Here is a 23794-nt window from a genome sequence, read left to right on the forward strand (position 1 = left end):
CTTCTCCAGGATTTTCCTCCGTGAACACCGAAGAGAAAGAATTGTTTAGCACGTTCGCTTTATCTTCATCACTCTCCACATAGCCATTCTCATTATCCTTCAGTCTTGCAATTCCATTCCTATCTCTTCTCCTTTCTCCAATATATCTGAATAAAGTCTTGTCACCTCTCTTTACATCTTTAGCCATTTTTTCTTCCGCTCGCGCTTTCGCTAGCTGTATTTCCCTCTTCGCTTCTTTGAGTTTAATTCGATAATCTTTTCCGTGATCCTCTCGTTGCGTTCTTTTGTATTTCTTGAACAAAGTCTCTTTTGCTCTTATTTTTTCAGCTACTTGTTTGGAGAACCATATAGGTTTCCTGCTTCTCTTGTTTTTGTTTACTTTCCTCACAAAAAGATCAGTCGCCATATTTATAGCAGCCTTTAGCTTGAACCACTGTTTTTCCACTTCTCCTGTGCCTTCCCACGCCAACAGCTCCTTCTGAGAATCGTTGAACCACGTCTCCGTAATAGCAAGAATATCCAAGTTTTCTTCAAACATTAGGGCTTGCAAGTCTTGAACCTTTTTACTTAGACTACGAGCATTTGTGCACGTGGAGGGGCATAATTGAACAGTGTGCCCAAATTTTGCTCAGGACGTCCTCGCAGGGCGTCCCCGCGAAGGGGCGGGGAAACCCATATTATCAAAACATAATGGGTGTCCATCTTTCGTTTCGATAATACGGTTGGGGACGCCCAAATTTCAACATTTAGGTCGACCTTAGAGATGGTTGTCCTTAGAGATGGTCATCCCCGGTTTTCAGCGATAATGGAAACCAAGGACGCCCATCTCAGAAACGACCAAATCTAAGTCATTTGGTCATGGGAGGAGCCAGCATTTGTAGTGCACTGGCCCCCCTCACATGCCAGGACACCAACCGGGTACCCTAGGGGGCACTGTAGTGGACTTCAGAAATTGCTCCCAGGTGTATAGCTCCCTTACCTTGGGTGCTGAGCCCCCCAAAACCCACTCCCCACAACTGTACAACACTACCATAGCCCTAAGGAGTGAAGGGGGCACCTACATGTGGGTACAGTGGGTTTGTGGTGGGTTTTGGAGGGCTCGCTGTTTCCTCCACAAATGTAACAGGTGGGGGGGAGGGTATGGGCCTGGGTCGCCTGTCTGAAGTGCACTGCAGTACCCACTAAAACTGCTCCAGGGACCTGCATATTACTGTGATGGAGCTGGGTATGACATTTGAGTGTGGCAAAAAATATCTTTCCGAAATCCCTTGTTTCCTTTTGCCACCCCACCCTCTAGTTTAAATGTCTAGAAACATACTGTCTGAATTTCTCCCCAAGGATCATTTTTCCCATCACAGAAAGATGTAGCCCATCATTACAGTACAGCCTATTATTTTTCCACATATTACCCCATTCTCCTATGTATCTAAAATCTTCTTCTTTACACCAAGACTCAAGCCACTTATTGAATTCCTCTGTTTTGCGTAGTCTTTCCTCTCCCCTCCCCAACATAGGAATTACTTCAGAAAAAGCCACAGTCCGAACCAAATATTTCAGTCCCTTCCCAAGCTTCTGGAACGCTCTCTGTGCTGTAAACTTGCTATTGTTGGCCAGGTCATTTGTCCCCAGGTGAATTACAACATCATCGTTTGAAGCCTCGCTCTCTTCTCGGATCACTTTCAATATTTGGTCTGTACATCTTGTAGCTGAAGATCCTGGAAGACATTTTACTACGTTGGAACCCCTGAACTGTGTTCCTAAGTTAATTCCTCTGATAATGGAGTCTCCGAGCAGTAATAATTTTCTGCTTTTCACAATTCTGTCATTAGTTGGGGGATATTTCTTGGGTTGTGCTACTTTCATTGCCTCTGGTTCTACCACAGTACTTCTTTTTTCGCCATCATAATGATGTAACACTGCAAAAGAATTTGACAGGGGCAAAGCTTGGAAGGGCGAGTGTTCCTGTGTCACAGATCTTAGTCTACCAGAGCCTACTGTGACCCATGTATTCCTCTGATGTTTCATTCTCTGAGGCAGTGGTGGTGGTAAATTAGCTGGGAAATGAGTAATCCTGGACGCTTCTTTAATTGTAGTTAATTCCTTCTTGAGTTTGTTGATCTCTTCTTTCAAGGCTGATATTTGGAGACAGATAGGATAAGCTCTAAGGTTCCAGATAGTTTGCCTTAGGATTAAAGCAGAACATATATTGCACTGAATGAAGGTCATAATGATGTGATTCACAAGAGTGAAAAGGTGAACTATGAGAGGAAATAACAAGAATTAGGATTGATCAATTAAGTGTAATGAAGATACTTGTCCCTTGATTGCCCTATATAAAGGGAGTTTACCTAGGGGTGGGTGGGACTAGGACACAGGTAACCTCAGTTACCAATCAAACCAAGTCTGAAAATGCCCAGCGCACCTCCGAGCTCACAAGGTAAACTTAGGTTCTACCACACAGCTCAAAACAAAATTGCCCCTCCTCCAGAGCTATGAGTCACCAGATGCTATGTAACCAAAATTGATTGAATTAAGTCTATGGCAGTGTAGATTCAACACACAATTCTAATGAAAACAGACACCAGATTCAATGTAACCAGATTAAGTCACAGGTTTAAAACACTTGGCACAGGTTAAAGCACAGTTCCAATGAAAACACCTTTAAGACAATCAATATATATAAAAGGCGAGTGTCGTACTCACTCGCAAATACGCAGAAGAGATGACGAGGGGCGGAACAGAGAGGGTCTGTACTGCGCATTTCTGAGGGAGGGACACCGCCGTCTAACGCTCCCCCCACCCGAGTTGCCGCCGCCACCCACCTTCTACCCGGTCGAGCCCTCGCTCCACTATTGAAACAGCGAGGGTCCGGGAACGCAGCACTGAGCTCTGCTGAGCTGCTGACATCGCCCTTCCTTCTTCTTCTCTGCCTCTGTCCTGCCCTCAACGACGTTACGTCACACGAGGGCGGGACAGGCAGAGAAGAAGAAGGAAGGCCAACGTCGGCAGCTCAGCAGAGCTCAGTGCTGCGTTCCCGGACCCTCGCTGTTTCAATAGCGGAGCGAGGGCCCGGCCGGGTGGAAGGTGGGTGGTGACGGCTCGGGGGGGTGGGGGGTGCGAATTCGGAGGGGGAGGGGCAGCGGCGAACTCGGCGGCGGGGGCGGGCCTTTCAACCCCCCCCCTTCCTATAATAGCCCGTTTTTACGGGCTCAAAGTCTAGTTCCAGCATAAAAAGATGAAATCACAGTGCAATATAGGCAATAGGATAGAGACAGATAAGGAACTTATAGAGGTCACCCTCTGCAAGTGAAAGGACAGGTTTTTTTTTTTTGTTTTTTGTGTTAATATGATAGAATAAAAAGGGGGATGAAATAGAATAAAGGAGTCAACCGTTTATCAGGAAGATATTAAGAGCAGGACACAGGTAACCTCAGTTACCAATCAAACCAAGTCTGAAATTGCCCAGCGCAGCTCTCAGCTCACAAGAAATTTTGAAGCAATAAATGCTTGAAAAGAAGCTGGAAATGGAGAGTCCTGGGAATATCAAGAATGCAGGTAGAAAAGATGGGTGTTTTATCTGTTTGGATAATGAAAGTTATTCGTAATAAAATCTGCATAGGGCAGATATTTGTTGGAAATGAGGTCTATAAGTAAATCAAATCAGATGAGATAAACAATCAAGGAGTCTAGTGAGTGAGCTGTTATGTTGTGGTCTTTGCTTTTTTCCCCTGTGATTATTGTATAATTTATTTTTTATAATTTGTTGGTTTATTTTTAATGTTGTAAGCCACTTTTGATTTTTTTAAGTACATAAGTATTGGCACACTGGGACAGACCAAAGGTCCATCAAGCCCAGCATCCTGTTTCCAACAGTGGCCAATCCAGGTCACAAATACCTGGCAAGATCCTGAAAAAGTTCAATACATTTTATGCTGCTTATCCCAGAAATAAGCAGTGGATTTTCCCCAAGTCAATTTAGTAATGGTCTATGGACTTTTCCTTTAGGAAGCCGTCCAGACCTTTTTTAAACCCCAGTAAGCTAACCGTCTTTACCACATTCTCTGGCAACGAATTCCAGAGTTTAATTACACATTGAGTGAAGAAAAATTTTCTCCAATTCATATTAAATTTAATACTTTGTAGCGTCATCGCGTGCCCCATAGCCCTAGTATTTTTGGAAAGAGTAAACAAATGATTCATGTCTACCCGTTCCACTCCACTCATTATTTTATAGACCCCTATCATATCTTCCCTCAGCCGTCTTTTCTCCAAGCTGAAGTTAGGGGCCCTTTTGCTAAAGGGTTGCTGCGTGGCAACCCGGAGCTACCGCCGGCCTAATGCAGGTGCCGGCGGCGGTAGTTCCACCTCCAACGTGCGCCATTTCCGGCACTAGTGGAAATATTGAAAAAATATTTCCACAGGGGGTTACCACTAGGTTAGCGTGGGAGCCCTGAGGTGATGATAAGTGCTCCCCCCCTCCCAAAATGACCACACGGCAAGTGCGAACTTATCGCATGGCCATTTCATTTTTGGTTATTTTCACCCGCTGTGGTAAAAGTGGAGTGGAGGAGTGGCCTAGTGGTTAGAGCACCAGTCTTGCAATCCAGAGGTGGCCTGTTCAAATCCCACTGCTGCTCCTTGTGATCTTGGGCAAGTCACTTTACCCTCCATTGCCTCAGCTTCAAACTTAGGCCCAGATGATCCAAAGCCCCACGCTGTTCCGAACAGCGCTCTAAAAATAGCACTGGGACAGCGCAGGGCTTTTCTGCATCGATGATCAAAGATAATGCATGCAAATCTAAGCAGCGCTATTATCTTTGATTATCATGTAGAAGTGCGGGAGAATTGCACCTGAGCATGCGCTCAGCACAATCCTCCTGCACTTGTTTGACAGGTCTGGGCTGTCAAAAGCCCAAACCTGTCAAACAGCCTGCCGAGGCCCGAACAACGAGGGCTGGAGCTCCGGCGTGTCTCCAGCCCCCCCCCCAAACCCCCAGAAAACGTCGTGGCCAAAGCCTCTCCCACCCTCCCAACCAAGCGAAGGGGGGGGAGGGGGCTGGAGATCCAGTGGACCTCCGGTCCCCCTGACGATCCCACCCCCTCCATGTTCAGGGAGGGCTGGAGATCCAGTGGGTCTCCAGCCCCCCCCCAAAACCCCAGAAATCGTTGAGTGGCCGCCTCTGGCCAAAGGCTCTCCCACCCTCCCATCCATCCCAACCATGTCTGTAGCCCCACCCAGCGCATCCCAGGATGCAATGGGCTAGGCGCCGCCATTTTGCAGCGGCATCAACTGGAAGAGGAGGGAGGCAGGCAGGCTGCGTCCCTCCTCCAACGAAAGGTAGGGGGGCATGAGGGGGGTTGTCACCACGGACTACCAGGTATTCAAAGGAGAACGCTGGGGGGGGGGAGGAGTTGGGGTAGGCTGGAGGTCCACCGGACTTCCAGCCCCCACCCCCCCCCCCGTCAATGGATGGGAGGGTAGGAGAGCCTTTGGCCGGAAGCGGCCGCTCAACGATTTCTGGGGGCTTGGGGGGCTGGAGGTGACCTCCAGCCCCCACCCCCGTCGATGGATGGGAGGATGGGAGAGCCTTTGGCCGGAGGCGGCCACTTCACGATTTCTGGGGGTTTGGGGGGGCTGGAGACCCACCGGATCTCCAGCCCTCCCTGAACATGGGGGTGGGGGTGGGATCGTCGGGGGGACCGGAGGTCCACCGGACCTCCAGCCCCCTGTTCGCATTTGCTTTGGGGGGGGAACGGGGGCCTGCCAGCATGCAACTGCATGCTGGACAGGGCTCACCATTCCTCCCCAATGATCTGCAAAGTCTAACGCCAGCTCGGAGCTGGCATTGATTTTGCCGCAGCCAGCGACCCAGTCTTTGGCGCGTTGGACGCTGATCCAGGGTCGTGCCAACACGGTAAGCGAGGTAAGCACGGCAGGAGGGCGCCGTCCTCTGGGGTCGCCCCGCCGCACCATGCTTACCTCGCCCTCCTGCTCCCATGTCCCAACTGCCCGCCCTCTTCTCCCCCCCCCCAACAAGATCCCTTTTAAATTTACCTCCGTCCGGCAGCGAAGGCGCAGCGTCAGTGAAGGAGGCGGCGCTCCCGACGTCTCTACTAGTCTTCCCTTCGCTCAGTGTTCCGCCTTCTTCTGACGTCAAGGAAATGACGTCAGAAGAAGGCGGGACATTGAGCGAAGGGAAGACTAGTAGAGACGGGAGCGCCGCCTCCTTCACTGACGCTGCGCCTTCACTGACAGACGGAGGTAAATTTAAAAGGGATCTTGTGGGGGAAGAAGAGGGCGGGCAGTTGGGACATGGGAGCGGGAGGGCAGGGGAGAGAGGAGCGTGGATGGGAGGGCAGTGATCATTTTCATGGGGGGAGGGGGCGTGTGCACGGCAGCTGTTCGTCTGCGGGGGGGGGGGCGCTGGAGGCGCCAACTGATCTTCTGCAGGGGGGCGCCACAGACCCTTGGCACAGCCCTGCGCTTATCATTGGGGATGAATGCGTTAAGCGCTGATTAGCATGCATTTGCAAGCTAATTGCACTAGAAGCCCTGTTTAGCATGCATTTGTATGCTACTTGCGCTAAGAGCCCTCGAGTGCGTTGTTTCAGGCGCTCGAGGGCTTTGATCATAGGTCGGCAGCAAACTCCGGCGCTAGTATGGCATTAACAGCCTCTAGCGCCGGAGTTTGCTTTTGATCATGAGGGCCTTAGATTGTGAGCCCTCCTGTGAAAGAGAAATATCCAGAGTACCTGAGTGTAACTCACCTTGAGCTACTACTGAAAAAGGTGTTAGCAAAATTCTAAATAAATAAATAAATAAATAAATAAAAAAAGGGGGCCCTGGCACATGGCAAAATTGTCACCACCACTAGCAAAGTTCCCCTTTTACCATAGCTTAGTGAAAGGGCCCCTTAATGAATGACTTCAGAAACCCTTTATCAAAGAAAAGCACAATTTCTTTATTCATACGCCTTGAACATCAGTTCCTTCCATGACCTGACACGGGCCGTGTTTCGGCGCACAGAGCCTATGTCAGGGGTCTGTCAATGAAATGTTGATTTCTAGGAAGAAGCTAGGTCTTTCTTTCATAATGGTGACAAGTTGGATGGTACGCTGAATTGTCCGATGAGACTAGAACCAGTGCCGTCCCTTCAAACTTTGATTAATGAATCAAACAGCCAGTTTGAAGGAACGGCTCTGGTTCTAGTCTCATCGGACGATTCAGCGTACCAGTTTTGTAAGAAGCGGGACAATCATCCAACTTGTCACCGTGATAGAAGAAAGACCTGGTTTCTTCCTAGCAATCACCATGTCACTGAGAGACCCCTGATGCAGGCGCTGTGCGCCGAAACACGGCCCGTGTTGGGTCATTTAGGAAGGAACTGATGTTCAAGGTGTAGGAATAAAGAAATTGTGTCCCGATTTTGAAGGCTCCTGGTGCTTTTCTTTGATATTTGGACTTGTTCTGTACTTTGGACTCTCTCTGTGTTGCTTTACAGAAACCCTTTGAAATCATTCTAACACATATGTGGAGAGTTGAGGGTGTGTAGGTTTGGTACCCAGTGACCTTTTCGTAGCAGTGATGCACCATTGTAGTATAAATTAAATACAGCAATATAAGGCCTTGCAAAATATGTATCAGAAATGTCACTGTTCATGTGTTCCTTTGCTGATAATGTTAAACTGTAATGTTTTATCTGTTTTTGAATAGCTTTTCCTGTAAGCATGATAAAAGTGCCGCTGCTCTTGTCAGTTTGGTTTTATACAGGAAGCACTTCCTTTAAACAATTCTATTTGTACTTTTCCCTTCTAGCCCAATTAGAAAGGGACTGTCCTCTTCTTCTGGGAATCATTCCCACATGCTGCCCACATCTCCGGAGCACCACTGTTCTCTGCTGGTTGTGCTTTGCTGGGAGGTGGTAGCCCAGTTTTGAACAGGATAATCCCCAGTTACCTAGAGATCTACTGAATTTGTTTCCTTCATGTGTTCTGCTGTCATCACTGCACAAATATGGCTATGGCAGGGAATGTGAATCTAGCAAATTCAAGGCTGGATGTGGGGCAAGATTAGCCAAGCTGAAGAACACAAGGACAGTACTGTTCCAAATCCAGGTCTGGTTTTCAGGGTGACATAACTGTGCAAATTAACCTAGTTCTTACATCAAACCTCTGTAAATATTCTGCATGAATATTCATTATTTATAATCTGACAACCAGATGTGGAGGCGGAAAAATGCCAGGATTGGATTTGAAAAGCAACAGAGCAGGGAAAATGTATATGTTTTTACATAACTTTCCATTTAATAGCCAAAAAGGGTAGAAATACGACCTGAAAATACCCTGTTTCCCTGAAAGTAAGACATCCCCCCAAAATAAGACCTAGTAGAGGTTTTCCTGAATTGGTAGATATAAGGCCTCCCCCGAAAGTAAGACCTAGCAAATTTTTGTTTGAAAGCAGGGCCGCCGAGAGCCGGACAAGGCCGCCCCCCCCCCCCCCCCCCACCTGAGGTCGCCGGGCCCCCCCTCCACCCACCCTCTGTCGCTCCCGGAACTAACCTTAAATGCCTCCTTTCACCTTCGCAGCAAGCAGCAGCAGGGCAGACCTCTCCTTCCTTCCATGCCCCGCCATCGCGGACGTTACGTCAGGCAAGGGCGGGACACGGAAGGAAGGAGTGGCCTGCCCTGCTGCTGCTTGCTGCGAAGGTGAAAGGAGGCGTTTAAGGTTACTTCTGGGAGCGACGGAGGGCGGGTGGGCCAACCCCGATCCAACCCTGATGTTTCCCCGAAAAATAAGACAGCCCCTGAAAATAAGACCTAGCGCATTTTTGGGGGCAAAAATTAATATAAGACAGTGTCTTATTTTCGGGGAAACACGGTATAAACCTCTTACTGCATTTAGGACCTCTTTGACAAAGCCGACCTAGCTATTTCTGTGCAGCAAATGAGAGGAATCCCGAAGGAATTGAATGGGTTTCCTCTCATTTACTGCCCAGGAATCGTTGGTGCGGCCTTTGTAAAAGAGGCTTATAATCCTGTGGTATCAAGTATTCTTTTATTGTATATTTATAATTTTAAATAATTTGCAGTCAGACCCCCCCCCCCCCCCCCCCCCCAGTTTACAAAGCTGCGCGGCAATGCCGACACAGCCCATTCGAAGTGAATGGACTGTGTCAGCATTACTGCTCTGGCAGCCGCTAGCGCGGCTTTGTAAAAAGGGAGCAGAGGAAGCAAAGTGAAAATAGCACATCTATCATGAAAAAACCCTTTGCCTTGAGTGTGCACTACCCAATGGAGACTGATAATAAACTCATTAAATAAACTGAGCCTCAGATCTCCTGGGATTTATTCAATAATCATTTTGTGTTTGATGGGAAGATATTTTCACAACTTTGGCAGTAGTTATGGGGCTTCTTTTGCCCCTTCCATCGCAAACATATTTATGGCTAATTTTGAGAGAGTGTGGGTGTACCCTTATGTATCTTTCTGATATGGATGGGTTCAGAGGCTGATTTGAGTCTCTTTCTAGCTGAATTAAATCAATGTCATTCAATGATTAAATTTGACATTAAATTTCATGCTAACGAAATTATGTTTTTGGATGTTTTTATTCAAATACATAATCAGAAATCAGAAAATCTACACCAGTCTATAACAAACTGACTGATAGAAATACCCTTTTGCAGTTTGAAAGCATGCATCCTGTTCATACAAAAACAAGTTTGCCTTTTTCGTAATTTTTACGGTACCGTAGGATGTGTGATACTACTGATCAATTTAAAGTCAAAGCGCAAGAACTAGGGTTGAAGTTAATTGAGAGGGGTTACCCTCGTAAGATTGTCAAACAAGCTTATAAAAGAGCCCTGTATAGTAATTGTGGTCTTTTGCTGCAGCCTGATCCTCAACACAAGGATGATCAGATGAACTGTGTTTTGAAGTTTACAGCTTTTTCACCTAAAATTGCTAGTTGCATTAAGACGTGGTGGCGTGCTCTGTCTGTTCATGAACAATTTTCACTGTCTAAATGCATGGTACCTTTTGCTTGCAGGTCGAATTTGGCAGATTACCTTTGTAAACCTGATTTTGGGACTTTTTTCAATACCGGTGGGGGTCATAGGAAATGTTCTGTTTTGTCTGCCCTGTTACCCTAGAAGGCATTCAATTTGTGGGTACACGTACTGGAAAGAGTATTGAGATCACTTGTTCCACTTCTTGTACTTCTCGCTATTTGGTATATAGTATTCGCCGCCCATGTGATCTTCTATATATGGGCCAGATCTCTCATATGTTTAAAACTAGAATGATTGAACATGGTCATTGAATGAGAATGGAAGCAGTGGAAGCCCTGATTGTTCAGCGCTTTTAAAGAACTGTTGCTTTCAATTGCCAGTGAACACTGATTGGATGTGGATACATTGGCGTCTTTGAAAGGTTGGCAGTCATCTTGTAGGTTTAGTTATGTGGACACGGTTCCTTTTCCTGAAGCAGTGCCATTGGAAACAAGGCCCTTATTGAGGATGAGAACTGAGAATTGTGTGTTTGACCCTAAGGTGGTACGTCTACAGTGGTGTGCTGGTAAATGTTTAACAACAGGTTCTCTCCCCGGTCCACCTCTGCCCCCCCCCCCCCAAATTGCAGAGCTGGCTATAGTCGGGGAGAGAGCCTGGGGGGGGGGGGGGGCAATGCATTACTCCACACTCCTCTGCTCCAGGAAAAAATAAATTAAATGATCCCAGGTTCCAATCTAATTCATGTTTAATGTGGGATAAAATGCCATAAATAAGAAAATAAATGTAAACTTTTAATGTTGAGCACCTAATTCTCAAAGTGGACATATTCCAAACACTATAATGAAAATAAAATGATCTTTTCTACCTTTGTTGCTGGTGACTTTGTTTTTCTGATCATGCTGGCCCAGTATCCGATTCTGCTGCTATCTGTCCTCTTAACTCCGTTTCCAGGGCTTCCTTTCCATTTATTTCTTTACTTTCCTTTCTTCTTCATTTCTTGCCCTACATCCGTAAGTAAAAGCTGGGTCCTCCGCAGACTTGACTGTCCAGTGGATCCAGCTTCTGCCTATTTTCTTCGTCCATGTGCAGTTTTTCTCCTTTCTTCCTTTTCCCTCATCTCATCTCCTTCCTCACTCTTCCCTCACCTCAATCCATGTCCAGCATTTCTTCTCTCTCCCTTCCCTCTCCTCCATCCATTTCCAGCAACCCTCCTCTCCTCTCCCCTGCCCTCCCCTCCACCCACCCATGTCCAGCAACCCTCCTCTCCCCCCCTGCCCTCCCTTCCATCCACCCATGTCCAGTAACTCTCCTCTCCCCTGCCCTCCCTCCATCCATCCATATCAGAAATTCTCTTCTCTCCCCTGCACCCCTCTAGCCACCCATACCCAGTGATTCTCTTCTCTCCCCTGCCCCCCTCCAGCCACCCATACCCAGTGATTCTCTTCTCTCCCCTGCCCCCCCTCCAGCCACCCATACCCAGTGATTCTCCTCGCTCCCCTGATTACCTCCTTCGAAGTGGCCACGTTATTGAAAGCCCTGCACGTCTCTAGCCTTCCCTTAGACTTCTACAGGAGGGTGACAGTAGTAGCCCGACACCACCTCCGCGGCCAACTGGGTGAGGAATATGGGAGAAAAGGAACCTCCATAACACAGGGCAGTGGCTGAAGCAAAGTCTGCTATATACAGTATGGCAATTGATGGGGCAGCAGACACACCCATCGTCAAGCCATGAATCTGAGCAAAATTTCACCTTCAAACCAAAAATAGCTCTTATACAAGATCATTTGTGCTACTATAACAAAAATCCCATCAATATATGACAGGGTTGTTCCCTTAAATTCAAAAATTTCTTCAAGACCTTCATTGTGCCTTCTGGTAGAATCCTGGCATATAATAACACTCATTGTAACTAATTAGTGATTATCACAAACCACAGAGACATCTTGTAGAATAGGCAACATATGAGAGAGATCCTGAATATATGATTTAATTCTTGGTTCCATGAGATGTAGATGTTTATCCAATAACTTTGACCAAGGTTCTAATACAGACTGTCTAGTGGCTACTATGGGATGTCCAGGAGGATTCATCAAATTTTTATAAACATTAGGTAAAAGTATTTTAGAGTATGTGCATGTAGTTCACGCAAAAACATTTCCTCCTTAGATGTTATTTCCTGCTTCTTCTCTTGCACAGTAATCAATTCCTCAATCTCAACTGACAAAGATGTCTTCGGATCCCAGCATACCTTCCTATAATATTTCTCATCACGTAGTTGAGCATTAGAGAGTGACCAAAAACGGGGTTCTTGGTTTTCAACTGAAGCCGAATTTGCAGTTGAAATTTGCAGTTCAGTTTCGGCCAAAAATGAAACCAAAAATGGTGCCTCCTCCACTCAGACAGTATGGATCTTCCCGGGCCACCCGCCATTCACCGCTGCTGCTGCCCCTCCCCCCCAGCAGAGGACAGGTTGACTCACCGGTCACCCCTTTCAACCACAACTCCTCCACCCTCCCACTACCCAAAGGCCCTCCCTAAGCTTACCTTTAAATGTCCTGGTGGTTTAGTGGCCGGTTCCCCAGCCAAAATGGCTACTGGGACTTGCCATGTCACCCTCGTGAGACTGCCGTGGGAGGTCCTGGTGTCCATTTTGAGATGGGAACTAGCATAAACAAGAAGTGCTCAAACAAGAAGTTTCATAGCTCAATTAGTTTCATTAACCAGCTTATTTTCAAAAGAGAAAGGCGCCCAATCGGTATAATCGAAACCCGATTTTTGGCGTCCTCAACTGCAGTCCGTCACAGAGACGAACAAAGATCACGGGGGCATGTCGGAGGCATGGCAAAGGTGGGACTGGGGCGTGGTTATCGCCCGAGGAGAGATGGGCGTCTTTAGCTGATAATTGAAACAAGAAGGGCGTTTTTGACGAGAATTTGGTCTGCTTTATTTGGACCCTTTTTTTTCAGGTTCAAGTCCCAAAAAAGTGCCCCAACTGACCAGATGACCACCGGAGGGAATCGGGGATGACCTCCTCTGACTCCCCCAGTGGTCACTAACCCCCTCCCACCAAAAAAACCCCCACTTTACAAACTTTCTTCCCAGCCTGTATGCCAGCCTCAAATGCCGTACACACCTCCATGACAGCAGAATGTGTTCTATCCTCTGACAGCCTTTCCATGGTTCTGATGTGGGTCTCGGGTGAGTGTGACACCTTTTCTGTTAAGGGCACTGCAGTCACATCAGCAATGCATTGTGGTGGGTGTAGGGTATAGGGCTCCGTGATTCCACTAGCTTGTGTTAAATGCTCATGATGTTGGTAGTTGGTAGGCTCTACTCCCAGAGTGTGCCCTGTTTTGTTTCTGGTAGTCCATTTGTGTAAGACACTTTTAGATTCCTTTCATGTGTTAGCCACGTTACAGCACTTAGTTCTTACCTTGAATGTTGCTGAAAGAGGGCATTGTACATCATTCTGCCAGCTCGGACCTACTGCTAATCTCAGTACCAGCGAGACTTGTTGCCAGTGGGGCACAACCTCTGATCTGCAGTTAACTGTGAGTAAAGGTGCTTATTCAAATAAAGGACGTTTTCAGCGAGATTAGTCTTCAGGTGTGAACTGCTGTGCCAAGATTATACACCAGCAACAAGTCCTGTCCCTGGAGCACTTTTAGTGGGTACTGCAGTGCACTTCAGGCAGGCAGACCCATGCCCATCCCCCCCACACTCGTAACACTTGTGGTGGTAAATGGGAGGCCTCTAAAACCCACTGTACCCACATGTAGTTGCCCTCTTCACCCCTAAAAGCTATGGTAGTGTTCTACATTTGTCCCTCCCACAACCAAATGGCTTGCATTGGGACGTTTCTGAGCTGGGCGTTTTTAGTTTCCATTATCGCTAAAAAAAACAAAACAAAAAAAAAACGCCCATCTCAGAAGGGACCAAATCCATGACATTTGGTCCGTCCAAACCGTATTTTCGAAACAAAAGATGGACGCCCATCTTTTTTGATAATACGGTCTGTCCCGCCTCTTCACATACCCATTTTTGGACATAGACGCCCATGGAGATGGGCGTTCACGTTCGATTATGCCCCTCTAAGTGTCCTCTTGATTTATGTTTCTTGAATGGATATTTTATTAACTTTATTGAATAATTTTTAAATAACTGTTCCATAATTAACCATTCCACCCCAGTCATGATTTTATAAACTTATATCCCCTCTGTTGTCTCTTTTCTAAGTTGAAGATCCCTAATCTGTTCCTTCACACAGGATAGGTCCCATCGCCTTCAGGGTTTTTGTTAACGTTCTCTGAATCTTTTCTAATTCTGTTGTATTCTTTTTGAAATGAGGAGATCAGAACTGCACACAAAATTCAAGGTGTCGTTGCATATAGAGACGTGATGATATTCTGTTTTGTCCTCCTTTTCTTCTCAAACAATCCCTAACATTCTGTTTGCTTTTTTGGCAAACTGTGGCACACTGGGCTTACCATTTCAATGTGTATGCCCAATAACTCCAAAATCTTAGGCAGGGACTCCTAATCCAGAATCCAGTCACTTTGTACTTGCCCACATTTTATTTATTGATTTATTTATTTGCAAAAACTTTCTATACTGCTCTAACTGAAGGACAGAGCAAAGTGGTGTACAGACTACGAAAGAAAATAGGAAAGGAACTCAAACATAAGAAAGCACAACACTCATACCAAGACTTGGGTAGAACTAAAGTAACAGAAAGGCAAGAGGTAGGAAAGGTAAGGGGGGTGGGCACAGTAAAGAAGGTCGAGAGGCAAAACAGGTTTAGCTGGTGACTTCAATCAGATTGTTTCTCTGAAAGCTAACTGACACAGCCAAGTTTTTAATTCAGCTTTAAAATTCTTAAAGGAGAGATTGCTGTGGAGAGAGAGGGGGAGATTGTTCCAGGTATGTGATGAAAGGACGAAAAAAGCGCTATGTCCATAGGCGCCCCGTATAAGAGGCTTGGGGAGGCTAAGCCTCCCCAGCCCAATCGTCGACTTCCGCTTGTGGTGCAGCCCACCCTCCCGCCCCGCGCATTTTCATCTTTTATTTCCGTGGCAGCGACGTCAATGAAGAAAAAGACTACAGGCTCGCCGCCAGCTTCTCCCTTCTCTCTGCTCTTGCGGAAACAGGAAATGCATCACGGGACACTGTGTGCAGAGAGAAGGGAGAAGCTGGCGGCGAGCCTGTAGTCTTTTTCTTCATTGACGTCGCTGCCACGGAGCGTATGGAGGTAAGCTCCGCCCCCTTTAGCCTCCCCAAACAGTTGGGCTACCGACCGTCTATGGCTATGTCGTGTAGATTCCAGAGAGGCACGTCTTAGACCAGGCAAAACTAAGTGGTGATCGTTTAATAAATGAAGGATCCTGGAAGGGCAGTAAGGAATAGTTAGACAGGAAAGGTTGTCGGGAACATTCAGTCTAAGGACCTTGAAGGTAAGTGTCACAGCTTTATGTATTATCTGTTGTCTGTTGTTCAACGGGAAGCCAGTGATATTGTTTCAGTCAGTGGCGTTCCGAGGGGCGCTGACACCCGGGGCGGATCGCCGATACACCCCCCACCCCGGCGAAAGAACCCCCCCGGGTGCACGCCGCTGGGGGGGTGCCGCGTGCCGGTCAGCGTCGTCGGTTTCCATGCTCCCTCTGCCCCGGAACAGGTTACTTCCTGTTCCGGGGCAGAGGGAGCATGGAAACCAACGACGCTGACCGGCGCACGGCGTGCACCCATGGCGGACCGCCCCCACCACCCCTCCCCCTTGGTACGCCACTGGTTTCAGTAGGTCAAAACGATGGGCATGGCTTAGTAACCTGATGGTTGAGTTCTGGAGTGTTTGCAGTTTCCTTATGGCGGTGCACTACCATTTTTAGCGTGCACTAAAAATGCTAGCGCACCTTTGTAATAGACTCCCTTAGTGTGTTATGGGGAAGGCCGGCATAGACTATGTTGCAGTAGTCCAGACATGAGGTGAAAAAAGAAAGGATTAATGCATGGAAATGTTGGGCATCAAAGAGGTGATGAATCACTCGTAATTGCCGGAAGACCAAGAAACTAACTTTAGTTAAGTGTGAGATTTGTGGCAGAAAAGAGAGAGGAGTCGAGGATAATACCTAAATAATAAAAACTAGATACTGGCATAATTGAAGTGCCAAACAACGTAATGGAGGATGGAAAGGGTGAAGGTGTGCTAGAGAACCAGCATCTGACGGTTTTATTGGTATTGAGTACTAATTGATGATTTATTTATTTTAGTTACATTTGTACCCTGCTCTTTCCCACTCATGGCAGGCTCAATGTGGCTTACATGGGGCAATGGAGGGTTAAGTGACTTGCCCAGAGTCACAAGGAGCTGCCTGTGCCTGAAGTGGGAATCAAACTCAGTTCCTCAGGACCAAAGTCCACCACCCTAACCGCTAGGCCACTCTTTTAGCCAGCTAGCAACTGACTCAAGACAGGCTTGAATCGGGGCAAGAGAAGGAGGGGAAGAGGAAGTGGGGTATAACAAAAGATGTTATCAGCATAAAAATATAAAGACGTTCCGAAAGACAGGATGAGAGCAGGAAGATGGCTCAAGAAAAGGTTAAAAAGGAGAGGGGATTGGATTGAACCCTTGGGTACTCCATGGTGCAATTCTCTTTGTTCTGAAGTGGTATCAGAGAGAATGACTTGGAATGTACGAGGAGATAGAAAATAAATGAACCAAGAAAGACTGTACCAGAGATGCCTAAAGAAGCTAGATGTGAGAGTAGAAGAGAATGATTAGCCAAATTGAAAATGTCTGAGAGGTCTAAAGAGATGGCTAACACAGTTCTGTGTTGATCAAAGTGTGAGTGAAGCTCACATTACATAAGAACATAATAATAGCCATACTGGGTCAGACCAATGGTCCATCTAGCCCAGTATCCTGTTTCCAACAGTGACCAGTTCAGGTCACAAATACCTGACAGAATCCCAGTTAGTAGCAAGATTTATGCTACTGATCTGAGGGCAAGCAATGGCTTTCCTCATGCCTATCTCAATGTACTTTTTCTCCAGGAAGTTGTCCAAATCTTTTAAAAACCCAGATACACTAACCGTTGATATCACATCCTTTGGCAATGAGATCCAAAGCTATTCATTGAGTGAAAAAAATGTTTCCTCCAGTTTGTTTTAAAAGTAGTACCTTGTAAGTGTCCCCTAGTCTTCGTACTTTTTCAAACAGTAAAAAATTGATTTAGGTTTATCCGTTTTATCCATTCTCACCACTCAGTATTTTGTAGACCTCTATCATATCCCCCCCCCTCCCCAACCGTCTCTTTCCCAGGCTGAAGAGCTCTAACCTCTTAAGCCTTTCCTCATATGAGACCAAGTTCCATTCCCTTTAACATTTTGGTTGCCCTTCTTTGAACCTTTTCTAATTCTGCTATATCCTTTTTAAGATACAGTGACCATAATTGCTTACAGTACTCAGGGTGAAGTTGCACCATGGAGCGATACAGAGGCATTATAATATTCTTTGTCTTATTTCTATCCCTTTCCTAATAATTCCTAGCATTCTGTTTCCGTTTTTGGCTGCTGCCACACACTAGGCAGAAGATTTTAACATATTGTCTACAATGACACCTACGGTAGATCTTTTTCTAGAGTGCTGACTCCTAAGGTGTACCCTAGCATCAAATATCCATTATTTGGATTATTCTTACCAGTGTGCATCATTTTACACTTGTCCACATTAAATCTCATCTGCCATTTGGATGCCCGGTCTTCCAACTTACTGAGGTCCTCCTGCAATTTTTCACAATCCGCATGCGCTGTAACATCTTTTGAATATTTTTGTGCCATCTGCAAGAGGAGAATATCTTGATTGTATCAGGGCGACACCCTATGGGTGAGTTTGGGCAAAACTTTGATGGGAGCCATACTATCCAGGGTAGAACTACATAACTCATCCCACTTAAACAAGAACTCTTCACTGTCTGTGGTCTGGAAGCTGTGGACTATCAAAGATTCCAGACCAGATTTTTACAGGATCAATTCTGCATTTCAATTTAAAAGGAGGGGAGGTGACAGTGTACTGAATAGATCTAGTAGCTTCCCTCTGGTAGAGTGAACTCCAGAGTCCTATGGTCTGACCAACGGACCTGGCACTAGGATGGACCACCCAGGTAGAAATTCTCCATATGTACAGTTCTAGAAGCCAGAAGATCCAGCAGATGACCCCTAATGTGGGAGGATTGGGAATGTGGCAGAAGGAATCACCAGGAGGTGAGAAAATCAAGTAAGCTCTTGTCTTAACATCCCTAGGGTTATCAAGATGCAAATTAATATCCCCTACTATTAAAACATTAGCAAACTTAGCAGAAATATTTGAGAGGAATTCAGTAAAAACAGCTTTCTGAGGCAGACCAGCTTCCTGGAGGGCGATAGAAGAGAACAAGGCATATGGGCTCCAACAACACAAGATCACTTAATTTGCAGGCAGTAATCTCAAAATCAGAAGAGTTCAGTTGGGACAATAGTTATACTTTGAAGAAGGCCTTATAAATGATGGTGATTCCACCCCCCTCTCTGTATTGCTCTAGTTTGATGAAGGACCTTCTATCCCGGGAGACACATGACATTGAGTAAAGGCGCCTCTGTTGAACGAAGCCATGTTTCAGAGACCAGCAGCAACCAAACTTTTCTCCACCAAACAATCCCTAGTAGCATCAGTTTTATTGACTACCAACCTAGTATTTACATACCCAATTGGAATATGGAGGTACGAGGTGGAGACCGAACGAATTGAAGGTAAAGTGATTATAAATTTTCCCTATGCTTTTCCCGTATCCCATCCCCCTCCCGCCTCCTCTACCCCTCCTCCAATGCTCAACTACACCTTGCTCATACCTCTCCTACTCCCTTGCCCATCTCTACCTACCTCTCTCTTTTATTATTCTGCTTTAATTTCTGTTTATCAATTCTCTGTAATCCATATTATTATGTAAGCCGCATTGAACCTGCCTTGAGTGGGATAGTGCGGGGGACAAATATAATATATGGTATCTGGAGAAGGAGGTTGGCAGGACTTCTTGTCTTGCTGTGCTGATGTTTTCAACAGAGGTTGTTAATATGCCACAGGAAAACTTGGAAAGAGATGAAACCAGTCTTGCGGTATAGATTTTCTCGTCCTTAGCACCTTGGGGCATAAAAGTAAGCTAGCTTATGCTGAGGCACACTGATGTTAGAGGATCTGTTCGGAGGATTCACTGCGTCCATTGCACGCAAATAGATCTCATACATATTCATTGTGGAAATCCTGAAAATCAGGCTGGGTTGTGGATCTCAAGGACTGGATTTGAGGGCCTCTGATCTGTTACCTTCTTTTACTAGTTGCTTTGTGTCTTCTTTTCTCTGCAGCTCCTTGGATCAGACTCAACATATCCTATACTCGCAGTCTCGATCTGCATCGTTCTGTTTTTCACAGCGCTGACAGACCTGGAGACCTGTGTGTCACCCTCATTATCACACAACATAATTGAGTCTTTGTATAGTTGCCTTCACTTTAAGTAAGCATCTGTTGAGCAAACTGACATCCAGTGAGTGCATGTTTTCATTTCTTTTGCCACAGTAATCATTTTTCCAGTCAGGTGTCTACACAGTCCTTAGTTTCTTTGTAATCTTCTTTTGACAAAATGTGAGGTGCTTGACAATGTGCATACCAAAGCTCCATTCAAAGATGTCTCCTACTCCCCCCTTTTCCTTTAGGACATCTACTTTTCAAAATTAGGGCCCTGTTTACTAAGCCGCACTGTAGGTACGCAAGCATTTGACACCCATAGGAATATATGGATGTCTCTAGCATTAGCGTGTGCTAAATTTGAGCGTTTGCTAAAACTATTAGTGCACCTTAGTTAGAGTTACAATATTTTGTCCCCCAAAAAGGAGGACACATGCCCTACCCCCACCACACACCCGCCCCGCCCCCTTTCACACCCCACCCTGCCCCCTTTCACATTTTCCCCTCCCCCTGTCACATACCCTGTCGCCCCCCCCCTCCCCGTCACCCCCTCCCCTTACCTTACTACTGCCTTGGTGGTCTAGTGACCTCTTTGGGGCAGGAAAGAGCCCCCTCTTTGCTGCCCGGAGTGCTGCCCTGCATGCATCCTTCCTGTTGCTGATCCTCGACGCTGATTCAAAATGGCTGCCGACAGTTGAAGTCTCGCGAGGTCACTTCAACTGTCGGCGGCCATTTTGAATTGGTGCCGAGGATCAGCAACAGGAAGGATGAATGCAGGGCAGCGCTCTGGGCAGGAAAGAGGGGGCTCTTTCCTGCCCCGAAGGCGGAAGAGGCCACTAGACCACCAGGGCACTAGTAAGTAAGGGAAGGGGAGACTAGCAATCTGCCCGTTTGTCCGGATTTCTTTCCTAAAAAGAGGACATATCCGGGTAAATCCGGATATATGGTAACCCTAACCTTAGTAAACAGGGCCCTTAGGTTTTTCTAGGCAGAGAGGAATCATGATTGAAGAGCACTGAAGACCAGTCTCTTTACTTCACGTTTTGCCTGCCATGTGTGTTGTCTTTCTCTGGCAACGGCAGCCTGCTGATGTCAGTGGCATTTTTTCCCATTATATTACCATCAGGATAACTTCCAGTACCTCCCAAGATAGGAACGTGCTCATTGGAGCTCTCTGCAGTTTTGATGCATCACAGGTTTGATAGCAGGAATTTGGGGGCATAACCCTTTTCTTCTTATTTCATTCTTGCTCATGTTTTGTTCTGTGATTTATAAATGTAATGATACCCAACCACAGTTACGTAACAGGCGGCATGGGGAGCTTAACAGCAGAAAGGATCAAAGATCTTTCTCTGCTGAGGACTTCTAACCAGTGGCATCTTCTGGAGCCATTGTCTTTGAGAATTTTGGGAGCCGGTTAGTAAAGTAGGCCCCATGTGGCTACTTTAACAACCGGCTCCCAAAATCTGTGCTCATGCCCTCTCCTGAGCTCTCTTTTACTTTGCTGGCAGGGATGCCAAGCCCTGCCAGTCTAATAAATAGATTACCACTGCTCCCCGCTGCTTGTTTCCAGCTTTGAGTGCAAGAAGTCCGCCATGCTGCTCAGAGCCAGAAACAAGCAACAGGGAGTGGCAGTAGTCTATTTATTTCGCTGGCGGGACTTGGCATCCCTACATAAGTACATAAGTATTGCCACACTGGGACAGACCAAAGGTCCATCAAGCCCAGCATCCTGTTTCCAACAGTGGCCAATCCATGTCTCAAATACCTGGCAAGATCCCGAAAATGTTCAATACATTTTATGCTGCTTATCCCAGAAATAAGCAGTGGATTTTCCCCAAGTCAATTAATAATGGTCTATGGACCTTTTTTAAACCCCGCTAAGCTAACTGCCTTTACTACATTCTCTGGCAAGGAATTCCAGAGTTTAATTACACATTGAGTGAAGAAATATTTTCTCCAGTTCATATTAAATTTACTACTTTGTAGCTTCATCGCATGACCCATAGTCCTAGTATTTTTGGAAATAGTAAACAAATGATTCACGTCTATCCATTTCACTCCACTCATTATTTTATAGGTCTGCATCATATCTCCCCTCAGCTGTCTTTTCTCCAAGCTGAAGAGTCCTAGACGCTTCAGCCTTTCCTCATAGGGAAGTCGTCTCATCCCCTTTATCATTTTCGTCACCCTTCTCTGTACCTTTTCTAATTCCACTATATCTTTTTTGAGATGCGGTGACCAGAATTGAACAGCGAAGGTATGCCTAGCACACCTGCACCGAGGGGGGAGGGGAGGAATGAATTGCCTCCCCCCCCCTAGTCTACTCCAGGCCCCCTCCCCCAAATTGCAGGGCTGGCTACACCTAGAGAGAGAGCCCAATGTTAAAGATTTTCCAGCACACCAGTGTGTCTAACCGTAGACCAGTGGTTTGCAGCCCGGTCTGGGATTAAATAAATAAAGCTGCCTAAAAGATAGACCATGCATATATGCAGATGTACCTTGCGTATTTTCATTGTAGATATCCTTAAAATTAGACTGGTACTGTGTCGAAGAACAATGCTTTAGACTATAACCCCATCAAGATGTTCATAAACATGACATAAATTCAGTACTGTTAGTTCCATGGTTGTCTTCAGAAGTGAAACAGTGTTATCACAATGATTATTCTTTCATGGCCAGCAGATTCTAAATTTAAAATGTTTTGTAAAATCTGGAAGCTCTAACATTTTCAGCTTAATTGCATAACTGTTATGCAGTTACATAGTTGCTAGGCTGAAAGAGGATTGTCAGACAGTCCTATTGCTGTTAATTTCCACGGCAAGTGTGAATTCCAGCCTGGGGAAGAAGACGAGTTTGCCCATACGTAACACAAGATGCAGTTTGGAAAGTTTTTGTACCAGTACAGTTTAAGACAAAAGACTCTAGGTCAGTGATGGCGAACCTATGGCACGCGTGCCAGAGAGGGCACGCACGCCGTCACCTCAGCCAGTTCCAGCCCCCCTCCGAATAAAAGTCATAAATGCTCAGGGTTAAGGCGGCGTCGGCAGTGAAAAGCGCTGGCTCGGCGCGCCTTCACCCTTCCCTTCTGTCTCTCAAGCTGTGGTCCCGCCCTCATTTTCTGTTTCCGCAAGGGCGGGACCAGAGCTTGAGAGACAGAAGGGAAGGCTGAAAACGCACCGAGCCAGCATGCTTTTCACTGCCGCTGCCGACGCCGCCTTAACCCCAACCAGGTATGACTTTTAAATTTCAGAGGGGGTGTCGGAGGGAGGGCGGGCGGGCAGGCAGGCAGCCTTGTGCTCGGAGGGAGGGCAGGTGGCCGGCCGGCCTGCCTGGTGCTGGGAGGGAGGGATGCCTGGTGCTGGGAGGGAGGGAGGGATGCAGGCCTGCCTGGTGCTGGGAGGGAGGGAGGGCGGGCGAGCGGGAGGGCAGCAACCCCAACAAGAAAAACCTAACGGGAGGTGCAGACCTCCCGTTAGGTTTTCCACGGTGACTTCCTCGGAAAACGGTAGTGCATCACATCGGATTAGTATTTTAATACTAATTTGCTCATTTGCATACCATTTTCGTTGGCTGCTAATGTGACAGGAAAATGCCCTTTTGTGCATGTCCCCGGTTTACTACTTGCATTCTAAACTGGCTAGAACCAGTTTAAAACCCACCTTGCTGCTGTTCAGGTTAAATTGCCCTGTTGGCACTTTGCGATAAATAATTCGATTTTGGGTTGCTGTTTGGGCACTCGGTCTCTGAAAGGTTTGCCATCACTGCTCTAGGTTGTACTTTTGGAATTGCTTCCGCCTGCTGATTATACGTTCCTGCTCACAAATACAGCGAGCTTCTTATGGGCTACCTTCGCAATATCAGACAAGGTCTGCCCCTGACAGAACAGCATTTGGGAGCAGTGGCATTATTAACACAATAGGTAGTGGTTTATGGGAACCAGTGTGACATTCCACTGAGCTGCTGAGTTTGGTCTTTGCTGTTGCACATTCTATAAGAACCTGACTGGAAGTAGAATTATTTGACTTGAAGATATGAACATAAATCTGCAGTGACCCAGTTATCATGGCATGAGATGTTCTTAAGCTACAGACATTCACTGTGTAAATATTTATATTTTCCGTTTTCTAAGACAGCAGCAGCTAAGGAGCTTCATTTTTATGTTTCTTTTTATTTATTTTATTTATTTTTAGGGTTGGCCAGTTATTTCCTCAATCAGCAAGGAATAGAGGATAGACAATGGACACTCCACCACAGGAACTAGTGCTTAATAGATACTTCACTCAATGCTTGT

At 46.4% G+C, this 23794-nt stretch overlaps 1 protein-coding gene across 4 annotated transcripts in view; it reads left to right on the plus strand.

Moving 5' to 3' along the window:
• Positions 1-23794, plus strand: part of TBXAS1 (thromboxane A synthase 1) — a 417384-nt gene that overhangs the window by 21456 nt on the left and 372134 nt on the right. Inside the window, exons 2-3 of one of the 4 annotated variants that reach the window (XM_030213913.1) lie at positions 18584-18791; positions 19401-19549. The exons of the other annotated variants lie outside the window; for them this stretch is intronic. The gene's annotated coding sequence lies outside the window, so the exon portion shown is untranslated. The remainder of the gene's footprint in view (positions 1-18583; positions 18792-19400; positions 19550-23794) is intronic. 4 annotated transcript variants of the gene reach the window in all.

This window comes from Microcaecilia unicolor, chromosome 9 (genome assembly GCF_901765095.1).
Source record: "Microcaecilia unicolor chromosome 9, aMicUni1.1, whole genome shotgun sequence".
Lineage (NCBI taxonomy): Eukaryota > Metazoa > Chordata > Amphibia > Gymnophiona > Siphonopidae > Microcaecilia > Microcaecilia unicolor.